The sequence below is a fragment of the Leuciscus leuciscus genome, assembly GCF_965113295.1.
Source record: "Leuciscus leuciscus genome assembly, chromosome: 17".
Lineage (NCBI taxonomy): Eukaryota > Metazoa > Chordata > Actinopteri > Cypriniformes > Leuciscidae > Leuciscus > Leuciscus leuciscus.
Genome location: NC_138741.1, coordinates 14,767,862 through 14,779,670, shown reverse-complemented (window position 1 = coordinate 14,779,670; position 11,809 = coordinate 14,767,862).

The following is an 11,809-nucleotide window of genomic DNA, read 5'->3' as shown; positions in this document are numbered from 1 at the left end:
TTTTTTTTCAGATTTAAAAATGTAAACACTTTAATCATTTAATATATGACTAGTATCATATTCTTTTCAGTTTATAGAACCCTCATATTGAAATTGTAGAAGGGACATGTATTAAGATTTTCTCTAAGAATCACTCATTAAATCTGCAGCGTGACATGATATGTCTGTTCCTTCAACAGGACAATGCAGGTGTGGACCAGGCACCTCCACAAAAAATGCAGCGCTTGGCAATCAAAGTCAAGGACCAGCAGTTGGAACCAGGCAGCTTGAAGAAACTGTGCAATTTATGTAGCATATACATACATTTTTGTAACGTTTTAAATATTTAATAGAAATATGTTACATTGTGTTGGTACGTTTTGATTGGAATGCATAATAAAAAAATCAAATATAAACTGTGCTGTTGTTTATATATCCAGGACAACACACATTAATTAACACTAATGTTATATAAATGTGCACTTCAAGCCAAAATAGATCATTTTCATCTCCTGTCTCTGAGCGGATTAAATGTTCAAAATAAGCTGCACACTTAGGCATGTTAACACCTGTGTCTGGGGTCCTGTAACTGGTCACAAACAGATGTTTTTATTAGCATTTTGTCTTCACTAATTAATTCCAGATGAACCTGTGGTGTGACAAGCGAATGAAAGTATACATAGATATTAGAAAGATATTATTTTGTATGAATCTGTTCATTCTAAAGTACTTATCTTTGTTTGGGTGCAACCCCCTGCTTTTATTTTCTTGCATCCCAATATGGGTCAACACGCTTGGATATAAAAATTGGTCAAATTTTGATTAAAAATATTGTAAAATCTAGGATTCACTTTGATGAATGAAGGGATGTGAGACTACATGGTTTTAAACTGATTTTCAAGCCCCATGACAATAATTTGTTATTGTTTGTACTTTAGAGTAGTAGGTTTACAATTAGCTACCTTCATTGCTAATCTAACTGCAAAAAGAACCAAACAAGCCACTGTAGTAAAACAGACCATTTTAATTTGGCAAAAAGGGTATGCACTGCCAAGTCATTTGACACCATTAAAATGCATTCAGTATGAACAGTGCAACAGAAATGTGCTTAACTGAATCTTTCTGTGCTCCCAAATGTGATGTGCTATTATCTATCATACATTCAAAAAGTGTGTTCTCTCTTCTCTGCTAGGTGTGCACACTCACTGAAGAGATGGGGAAAAAATCATGGCAAAGCCTTTTAGAATAACCTTTTCTAGTGTCTTCCTGACAAATCAAGTTGCAAATCAAGCGTTTCAGGCCCATTTACGTCTGTTAATACAAAAAAAATAATACACGAACCTAGCTTTAATAATTCTTCAAGTATGGTTCATCTCTTTAAAAAACAATGTTTGATATAAATATATGTCATTATGTACATAACTTATAGGCTTAGATTTAAAACGGGTCAATTTCAGATGGAGATTATATAGGATATGTTAATATAAATAACATAAATACGACCCACAGCTTGTTTTTCTTTTAAAATAAAACAAACACAGCAGTGATAATGGGCATTTTACAGATAAAACCTTCACATTTTACCTGTACATTTGTCATTCACTCTATTGCATTATGAATGCATTTTCAAGGGTCTCTGATAAGTGTTTAAAAACAGTAAAGTGCTCCATGCAGTCAATACAAAGTGTTTCTGTAAGACTAGAGCTATATTTTCATCCGACACTCAAGTAAACAAACCTTGCGACTGAATGATTCTACTTTCTACTCACAGACAGAATATATCCGCTTCATGACCGCTGCGAGTGTTATTACATGTACAAATGTATAAAAAAGTTATAGCTGGAATTGAATGAACTCCACAAACCCCTGCACGGTATTATCTGCTAGGCTATTATGAAACGATTAATTAATGAAAATTAATTATATACATTAACAAGTGCAGCCTCATACTTTTCAACACAGCTTTACATTACTGGTAATGTAAACACTAAAATTTCATTCATGCCATGTAGCCTACATCCAAGTTCACTCGACTACATGACGTCATATACTCACATTATCAGTGAATCAGCACGAAATAAAATCCTAACAAAGAATTAATGAATAAAGGATAACATGAAACACATACAATACCACTACATAATCTGTATTTTATCTCCGCATCACCAGAGTAATTTACACTAACGGCGGCACCGATCGTTAACACTAAATAGAGTTTACAGACATAACACGCTCATATACATCAGAAAACAATTAATGTGAAGAAGTCTACAATGATGGCGTGCATTTTATTTTATACCTGTAAAAGACGATATTAATATGAATAGGCTACACGGTCAAGCGATGCCCCTTCACCGTTGCTTATCGAGAATGAAGTGTATCGCGTAGAACTCCCCAAATATACGTAAAGACGCGCGAGCATGCACGTATAACCAATCACACACATCCTTCTCCAGCTACAATAATATTTTGTATTAATTTGAAGCAACGCGTATTATACAACCCACAATATTTGCAACAAGCATTTAGATGAAAACAGTAATGATAATAAAATAATCATAAATCGAATATAAATCTGAAAATAATCTCTTAAAGCATAAACACATGAAAACCACAGAAATACACAAGAAAACTGATAGAGATAATAATTATGCAACTTATCAAAAAAAAACATAGATATAGAGCGGGGCACAACCTAACGCTTTTTGACTTTCTCAGTTTGTGTAAATCTAGTACTTATGGTTCAGAGTATTTATTTTTTCCCACATTAATTTCCCACATGTCTAGTACAATTATGTGGTTTTGTTTTATTAATACAGTATATACTTTTTTTCTTGACATACCCCGAAAGAATGGAAGTGAAATGTGACAACATGCCCCATAGGTGGGGTACATTGTAACATGTGTGGGGCGCATTGTAACATAACATATGACAGCTTAAAATGTTATCTGATCTAATAAAAAATATATACAAAACAAACTAAAATATTTTCTAAATAAAATACAATTAAAAAACTTTTTCATATAAAATAATGGCAATTTTTAATAATTAAATATTATAAACAAATTTTTGAGTTTTGACTACGAACACATGAAAACAAAGCTATACAACATAGTTCAAAACAAATGAATAATTAGTAATTTCTGAACATTGACTCTCAGTCTTTATTCACCTTTTTCTCACGTTTTCCCAATAAAATTAATAAAAGTATAGAATATAATAGCATATTTCTAATAGGGGCACATTGTAACGCAGTGTTACAACATGCCCCCGCCTGCACAACTGGGATTTAAACCCTGCTAGTGTCTTCTGCTAGTTAGCGAAGCATTAAATAACTATCTCAACTGTTAAATAACATCTTGGAGATTAAAATAATATCAGATTTGTCTTATTTTAAATAAACACCAAAAATAGAGATGAAAAATTAACTTAAGTAAGAAATTTACTTTTGCTATGGTTTAATAAATGTCTATGGATATCTTCCAAAAAAATAATAATTTTGGCGGAATTTTTTTTTCTATATAGTGTTGATATGGCAACTAGTAAATACACAAAGTTTCGTCATCCAAGCATGTGCGGAAGTATTTAAAACAAGCGTGTTACAACTAGCCCCGCGTTAGGTTGTGCCCCGTGCTCCCCTATATATATAAAGAATAAGAAGCTGTTAATTTTGAGAATTATTCAGCATAGCTACCATGCACAAGAAAAAAATGGTCATAAACTTCACTACAAGGGTAAAACAGATATGTTTAAGAACAATGGAATACAAATTATTAGTCACTCTTTGTATTTGTATTGCATGTCCAGTTTGAATCTAAACAGCCTAGATTTGACGTCACTCACAAACACTTGAGTTAATTGAGCCTATGACGTCACCATTGTGACGTCATAGGGATCTGTATAACTGAGTGCAGAGGAATCTTGCCTTTTGTAGCGAGTCGGCGAATGATCGTAAGTATGCTTTTCATTCAAGGTTTGGAGATTTGAATTTTTATATTTGTATTACTCAGATTAGAATCTACTTAAACAATAGAATGTTATTGACTCGATGCAGATACATAAATAGGCATGCTATACAGTGGTAATTTGTGTGGAACATTTTGGGGAGGCTAATATGTAAATTGGGTTTTTAATGTTTTTAATATACTAACGTTAGCTATTTGTTGATATGCTCCCATACACAGATGATATCCTCCTATATTCTTGATATTTAATGACACATTATTATCTCAATCAACAAAACACATTAAATCAACAAATACAGTCTATGACCATTATAATATTCATAAATGGAGAGCTCCATAGACGTTATCTTGTCTTTGGAACTCCACCACTCCTTTAATATGATCTTAGCATCTTAGTTATCCACATTAGTAGTTAAATTGATTTAAAAAAAAAAAATATATATATATATATATATATATATAGCTGAACTTTTTCAGCTTAATTGTTCATTTTGAAAAGATTTTAAGGAGGCTCTTTGACTGGACTCCCTTGTCTCTTCTGATTGACAGCCATGGGCATACACTGTAGAACATTTCTTTTTTCGAGTATTTTGATAACTAAGACAAACAGTTTCCAGGTTTGTATGTGTTTACTCAACTCATCTCTTCCATTTCTCTGTCTTTCACAGTGTTTTACATATAGAGATTGCACAAAGGCAGTATTGTTCAGTTCTTTAGATCATCATCAAATCCAAATCAATATGAGTATGTCAACCTTTCCCATCGGTTGTCCTGAGAGTGCAGAGCAGTCCTTATGTCCTGAACTCTCAGACGAGCTCACCATGGCCCTTGCTGCAGGGGAGTGGTGGGCAATAATGGAGGTTTCACATCCCATCTCTGAGGAGCCTGAGTATGGGGACCTCACCTCAGGGCTGTGGTGGGGAACAGTGGAGGCAGGAGAAACTCCATGCCCCACATCCCTGAAGTCCATGAAGCAGAACAAGGCAGAGGGAGCACATGTGCCCACCAGGTCCCAACAGGAATCAACTGTGCATGCCAGTTCTAAGAAGTTGAACCTCACCTCATCCCTGGCCTTCAAGGATGCATCTGAGAAGGCCCTGAACTCAGACACAACTCTGAAATCCACAGAACAGCAGAGAAAGTGGAGGCAGAAAAAGCCACAGGAAGCACCAGTGGCTGTCGAGTCCCCACAGAAAGCACCTGTGCCCACTGGGTCTCCACGGGGAGCACCTGTGCCCCAGTCTCTACGGAGACCACCTGTGCCTGCCCCAAAGGTGCTCGCATGTTCCTCACATCGAGCACCCATGCCAGAAAAGGTCCCAGAGAGGCGAAAACTAAATATCTCTGAGCTTCTTAGGCAGGAGCGGCTGCAGCAGCAGAAGCCTCAAGCTCCTTCTCTTCAGGGAAAACTGCCTGACAACATATTAAAAAGGCCAAAGATCCCTGAGCCTCTGAGACGGGAGCTGCTGCAGCAGAGGCCTCAAGCTTCTTCTCCTCGAGGAGCACCCATTCCTGACAAGACCTCAAAGAAGGAAAAACTAGAGGTCCCTGAGCTACTGAGACGAGAGCTACTGCAGCTGAAGCTTCAAGCTTCTCTTCAGGGAACACTGCCTAACAATATCTCAAAAAGGCAAAAGCTAAAGATCCCTGAGCCTCTGAGAGGGGAGCTGCTGCAGCAGAGGCCTCAAGCTTTCTCTCCTCGAGGAGCACCCATTCCTGACAAGACCTCAAAGAGGGAAAAACTAGAGGTCCCTGAGCCACTGAGACGAGAGCTACTGCAGCTGAAGCCTCAAGCTTCTCTTCATGGAACACTGCCTGACAATATCTCAAAGAGGGAAAAGCGAAAGATTCCTGAGCCTCTGAGACGGGAGCTGCTGCGGCAGAGGCCTCAAGCTTCTTCTCTTCAGGGAGCACCCGTGCCTGACAAGACCGCAAACAGGGAAAAACTAAAGATCCTGGAACCACTGAAGCAGGAGATGCTGCAGCAGAAGCCTGTCTGTTGTGCACAGGGATCACCTGTCCCTGAGAAGGTTCCAGGGAAGAGAAATCTGATCTCTGAGCTACTGAGGAAGGAGCTGGTGCAGAAGAAGCCCCAAGCCAATAAACCTTTGCCTGACAGGACCCCAGTGGGAGCGTCTAAGCATGCCAGGACCCTACAGGGAGCAGCAGTGCCTTCCAGGAATCCACAGGCAGCGGCAGTGCCCTCTGGGGCTCTGATCCCAAAAGGTGCGCTTGTGCATTCGGGGACCTCACAGGGATCACTTGTGCCTGCAGATTCCCCCAAACTGGGAGAAAGCCTCAGGATCCCTAAGCAGCAGAGGCAGAAGCAGAGGGAGCAGAATATCCCAAAGGGAGCTTCTGTGTCTCCTAAGATATCACAGAGTGCACTTGTTCCACCTTGTTCCCCACAGGGAGCATCTGGGTTTCATCTGTGGCAGCAGAAACCGAGTCCCTTTGCACAGTCCCATCCTGGACCACCCATGTCCAGTCAGAGTAAGAGGAGCACAGAAGCATCTGTAAGTCCCTTCCATCTCTTGTTTTTACTTATTTTCATATATATATATATATATATATATATATATATATATATATATATATATAAATTTAAACATTGACTTCAAATATGCTATATGTTTTCTAGGTCCTCTATTCAAATCCTTTTAGTTTTAGTATTTCAAAACTATAGAAAGATATGTGTTTAGATTAAGTCTAACAAGCACTCATTAATGATTATGTTTGTTTCTTCAACAGGACAATGTAGGTGTGTGTCAGCCACCTCCCCGAAATAAAATGTGTGTGGAAACTGACAAGAAGGTGCAGCTGAATCCTAAACTGAGGAGCCAGAATAAGATAAGCACTTCACACCTGGACCAGAGCAGCCTTCAGCCCAGGTCCCAGCTGAACCGGAAGAGAGCATTGGTAAGTTCCCTCCTTTTTTTTTCAGATTTAAAAATGTAAACACTTTAATCATTTAATATATGACTAGTATCATATTCTTTTCAGTTTATAGAACCCTCATATTGAAATTGTAGAAGGGACATGTATTAAGATTTTCTCTAAGAATCACTCATTAAATCTGCAGCGTGACATGATATGTCTGTTCCTTCAACAGGACAATGCAGGTGTGGACCAGGCACCTCCACAAAAAATGCAGCGCTTGGCAATCAAAGTCAAGGACCAGCAGTTGGAACCAGGCAGCTTGAAGAAACTGTGCAATTTATGTAGCATATACATACATTTTTGTAACGTTTTAAATATTTAATAGAAATATGTTACATTGTGTTGGTACGTTTTGATTGGAATGCATAATAAAAAAATCAAATATAAACTGTGCTGTTGTTTATATATCCAGGACAACACACATTAATTAACACTAATGTTATATAAATGTGCACTTCAAGCCAAAATAGATCATTTTCATCTCCTGTCTCTGAGCGGATTAAATGTTCAAAATAAGCTGCACACTTAGGCATGTTAACACCTGTGTCTGGGGTCCTGTAACTGGTCACAAACAGATGTTTTTATTAGCATTTTGTCTTCACTAATTAATTCCAGATGAACCTGTGGTGTGACAAGCGAATGAAAGTATACATAGATATTAGAAAGATATTATTTTGTATGAATCTGTTCATTCTAAAGTACTTATCTTTGTTTGGGTGCAACCCCCTGCTTTTATTTTCTTGCATCCCAATATGGGTCAACACGCTTGGATATAAAAATTGGTCAAATTTTGATTAAAAATATTGTAAAATCTAGGATTCACTTTGATGAATGAAGGGATGTGAGACTACATGGTTTTAAACTGATTTTCAAGCCCCATGACAATAATTTGTTATTGTTTGTACTTTAGAGTAGTAGGTTTACAATTAGCTACCTTCATTGCTAATCTAACTGCAAAAAGAACCAAACAAGCCACTGTAGTAAAACAGACCATTTTAATTTGGCAAAAAGGGTATGCACTGCCAAGTCATTTGACACCATTAAAATGCATTCAGTATGAACAGTGCAACAGAAATGTGCTTAACTGAATCTTTCTGTGCTCCCAAATGTGATGTGCTATTATCTATCATACATTCAAAAAGTGTGTTCTCTCTTCTCTGCTAGGTGTGCACACTCACTGAAGAGATGGGGAAAAAATCATGGCAAAGCCTTTTAGAATAACCTTTTCTAGTGTCTTCCTGACAAATCAAGTTGCAAATCAAGCGTTTCAGGCCCATTTACGTCTGTTAATACAAAAAAAATAATACACGAACCTAGCTTTAATAATTCTTCAAGTATGGTTCATCTCTTTAAAAAACAATGTTTGATATAAATATATGTCATTATGTACATAACTTATAGGCTTAGATTTAAAACGGGTCAATTTCAGATGGAGATTATATAGGATATGTTAATATAAATAACATAAATACGACCCACAGCTTGTTTTTCTTTTAAAATAAAACAAACACAGCAGTGATAATGGGCATTTTACAGATAAAACCTTCACATTTTACCTGTACATTTGTCATTCACTCTATTGCATTATGAATGCATTTTCAAGGGTCTCTGATAAGTGTTTAAAAACAGTAAAGTGCTCCATGCAGTCAATACAAAGTGTTTCTGTAAGACTAGAGCTATATTTTCATCCGACACTCAAGTAAACAAACCTTGCGACTGAATGATTCTACTTTCTACTCACAGACAGAATATATCCGCTTCATGACCGCTGCGAGTGTTATTACATGTACAAATGTATAAAAAAGTTATAGCTGGAATTGAATGAACTCCACAAACCCCTGCACGGTATTATCTGCTAGGCTATTATGAAACGATTAATTAATGAAAATAAATTATATACATTAACAAGTGCAGCCTCATACTTTTCAACACAGCTTTACATTACTGGTAATGTAAACACTAAAATTTAATTCATGCCATGTAGCCTACATCCAAGTTCACTCGACTACATGACGTCATATACTCACATTATCAGTGAATCAGCACGAAATAAAATCCTAACAAAGAATTAATGAATAAAGGATAACATGAAACACATACAATACCACTACATAATCTGTATTTTATCTCCGCATCACCAGAGTAATTTACACTAACGGCGGCACCGATCGTTAACACTAAATAGAGTTTACAGACATAACACGCTCATATACATCAGAAAACAATTAATGTGAAGAAGTCTACAATGATGGCGTGAATTTTATTTTATACCTGTAAAAGACGATATTAATATGAATAGGCTACACGGTCAAGCGATGCCCCTTCACCGTTGCTTATCGAGAATGAAGTGTATCGCGTAGAACTCCCCAAATATACGTAAAGACGCGCGAACATGCACGTATAACCAATCACACACATCCTTCTCCAGCTACAATAATATTTTGTATTAATTTGAAGCAACGCGTATTATACAACCCACAATATTTGCAACAAGCATTTAGATGAAAACAGTAATGATAATAAAATAATCATAAATCGAATATAAATCTGAAAATAATCTCTTAAAGCATAAACACATGAAAACCACAGAAATACACAAGAAAACTGATAGAGATAATAATTATGCAACTTATCGAAAAAACCCATATATATAGAGCGGGGCACAACCTAACGCTTTTTGACTTTCTCAGTTTGTGTAAATCTAGTACTTATGGTTCAGAGTATTTATTTTTTCCCACATTAATTTCCCACATGTCTAGTACAATTATGTGGTTTTGTTTTATTAATACAGTATATACTTTTTTTCTTGACATACCCCGAAAGAATGGAAGTGAAATGTGACAACATGCCCCATAGGTGGGGTACATTGTAACATGTGTGGGGCGCATTGTAACATAACATATGACAGCTTAAAATGTTATCTGATCTAATAAAAAATATATACAAAACAAACTAAAATATTTTCTAAATAAAATACAATTAAAAAACTTTTTCATATAAAATAATGGCAATTTTTAATAATTAAATATTATAAACAAATTTTTGAGTTTTGACTACGAACACATGAAAACAAAGCTATACAACATAGTTCAAAACAAATGAATAATTAGTAATTTCTGAACATTGACTCTCAGTCTTTATTCACCTTTTTCTCACGTTTTCCCAATAAAATTAATAAAAGTATAGAATATAATAGCATATTTCTAATAGGGGCACATTGTAACGCAGTGTTACAACATGCCCCCGCCTGCACAACTGGGATTTAAACCCTGCTAGTGTCTTCTGCTAGTTAGCGAAGCATTAAATAACTATCTCAACTGTTAAATAACATCTTGGAGATTAAAATAATATCAGATTTGTCTTATTTTAAATAAACACCAAAAATAGAGATGAAAAATTAACTTAAGTAAGAAATTTACTTTTGCTATGGTTTAATAAATGTCTATGGATATCTTCCAAAAAAATAATAATTTTGGCGGAATTTTTTTTTCTATATAGTGTTGATATGGCAACTAGTAAATACACAAAGTTTCGTCATCCAAGCATGTGCGGAAGTATTTAAAACAAGCGTGTTACAACTAGCCCCGCGTTAGGTTGTGCCCCGTGCTCCCCTATATATATAAAGAATAAGAAGCTGTTAATTTTGAGAATTATTCAGCATAGCTACCATGCACAAGAAAAAAATGGTCATAAACTTCACTACAAGGGTAAAACAGATATGTTTAAGAACAATGGAATACAAATTATTAGTCACTCTTTGTATTTGTATTGCATGTCCAGTTTGAATCTAAACAGCCTAGATTTGACGTCACTCACAAACACTTGAGTTAATTGAGCCTATGACGTCACCATTGTGACGTCATAGGGGTCTGTATAACTGAGTGCAGAGGAATCTTGCCTTTTGTAGCGAGTCGGCGAATGATCGTAAGTATGCTTTTCATTCAAGGTTTGGAGATTTGAATTTTTATATTTGTATTACTCAGATTAGAATCTACTTAAACAATAGAATGTTATTGACTCGATGCAGATACATAAATAGGCATGCTATACAGTGGTAATTTGTGTGGAACATTTTGGGGAGGCTAATATGTAAATTGGGTTTTTAATGTTTTTAATATACTAACGTTAGCTATTTGTTGATATGCTCCCATACACAGATGATATCCTCCTATATTCTTGATATTTAATGACACATTATTATCTCAATCAACAAAACACATTAAATCAACAAATACAGTCTATGACCATTATAATATTCATAAATGGAGAGCTCCATTGACGTTATCTTGTCTTTGGAACTCCACCACTCCTTTAATATGATCTTAGCATCTTAGTTATCCACATTAGTAGTTAAATTGATTTAAAAAAAAAAAAAAAAAAAATATATATATATATATATATATATATATATATATATATAGCTGAACTTTTTCAGCTTAATTGTTCATTTTGAAAAGATTTTAAGGAGGCTCTTTGACTGGACTCCCTTGTCTCTTCTGATTGACAGCCATGGGCATACACTGTAGAACATTTCTTTTTTCGAGTATTTTGATAACTAAGACAAACAGTTTCCAGGTTTGTATGTGTTTACTCAACTCATCTCTTCCATTTCTCTGTCTTTCACAGTGTTTTACATATAGAGATTGCACAAAGGCAGTATTGTTCAGTTCTTTAGATCATCATCAAATCCAAATCAATATGAGTATGTCAACCTTTCCCATCGGTTGTCCTGAGAGTGCAGAGCAGTCCTTATGTCCTGAACTCTCAGACGAGCTCACCATGGCCCTTGCTGCAGGGGAGTGGTGGGCAATAATGGAGGTTTCACATCCCATCTCTGAGGAGCCTGAGTATGGGGACCTCACCTCAGGGCTGTGGTGGGGAACAGTGGAGGCAGGAGAAACTCCATGCCCCACATCCCTGAAGT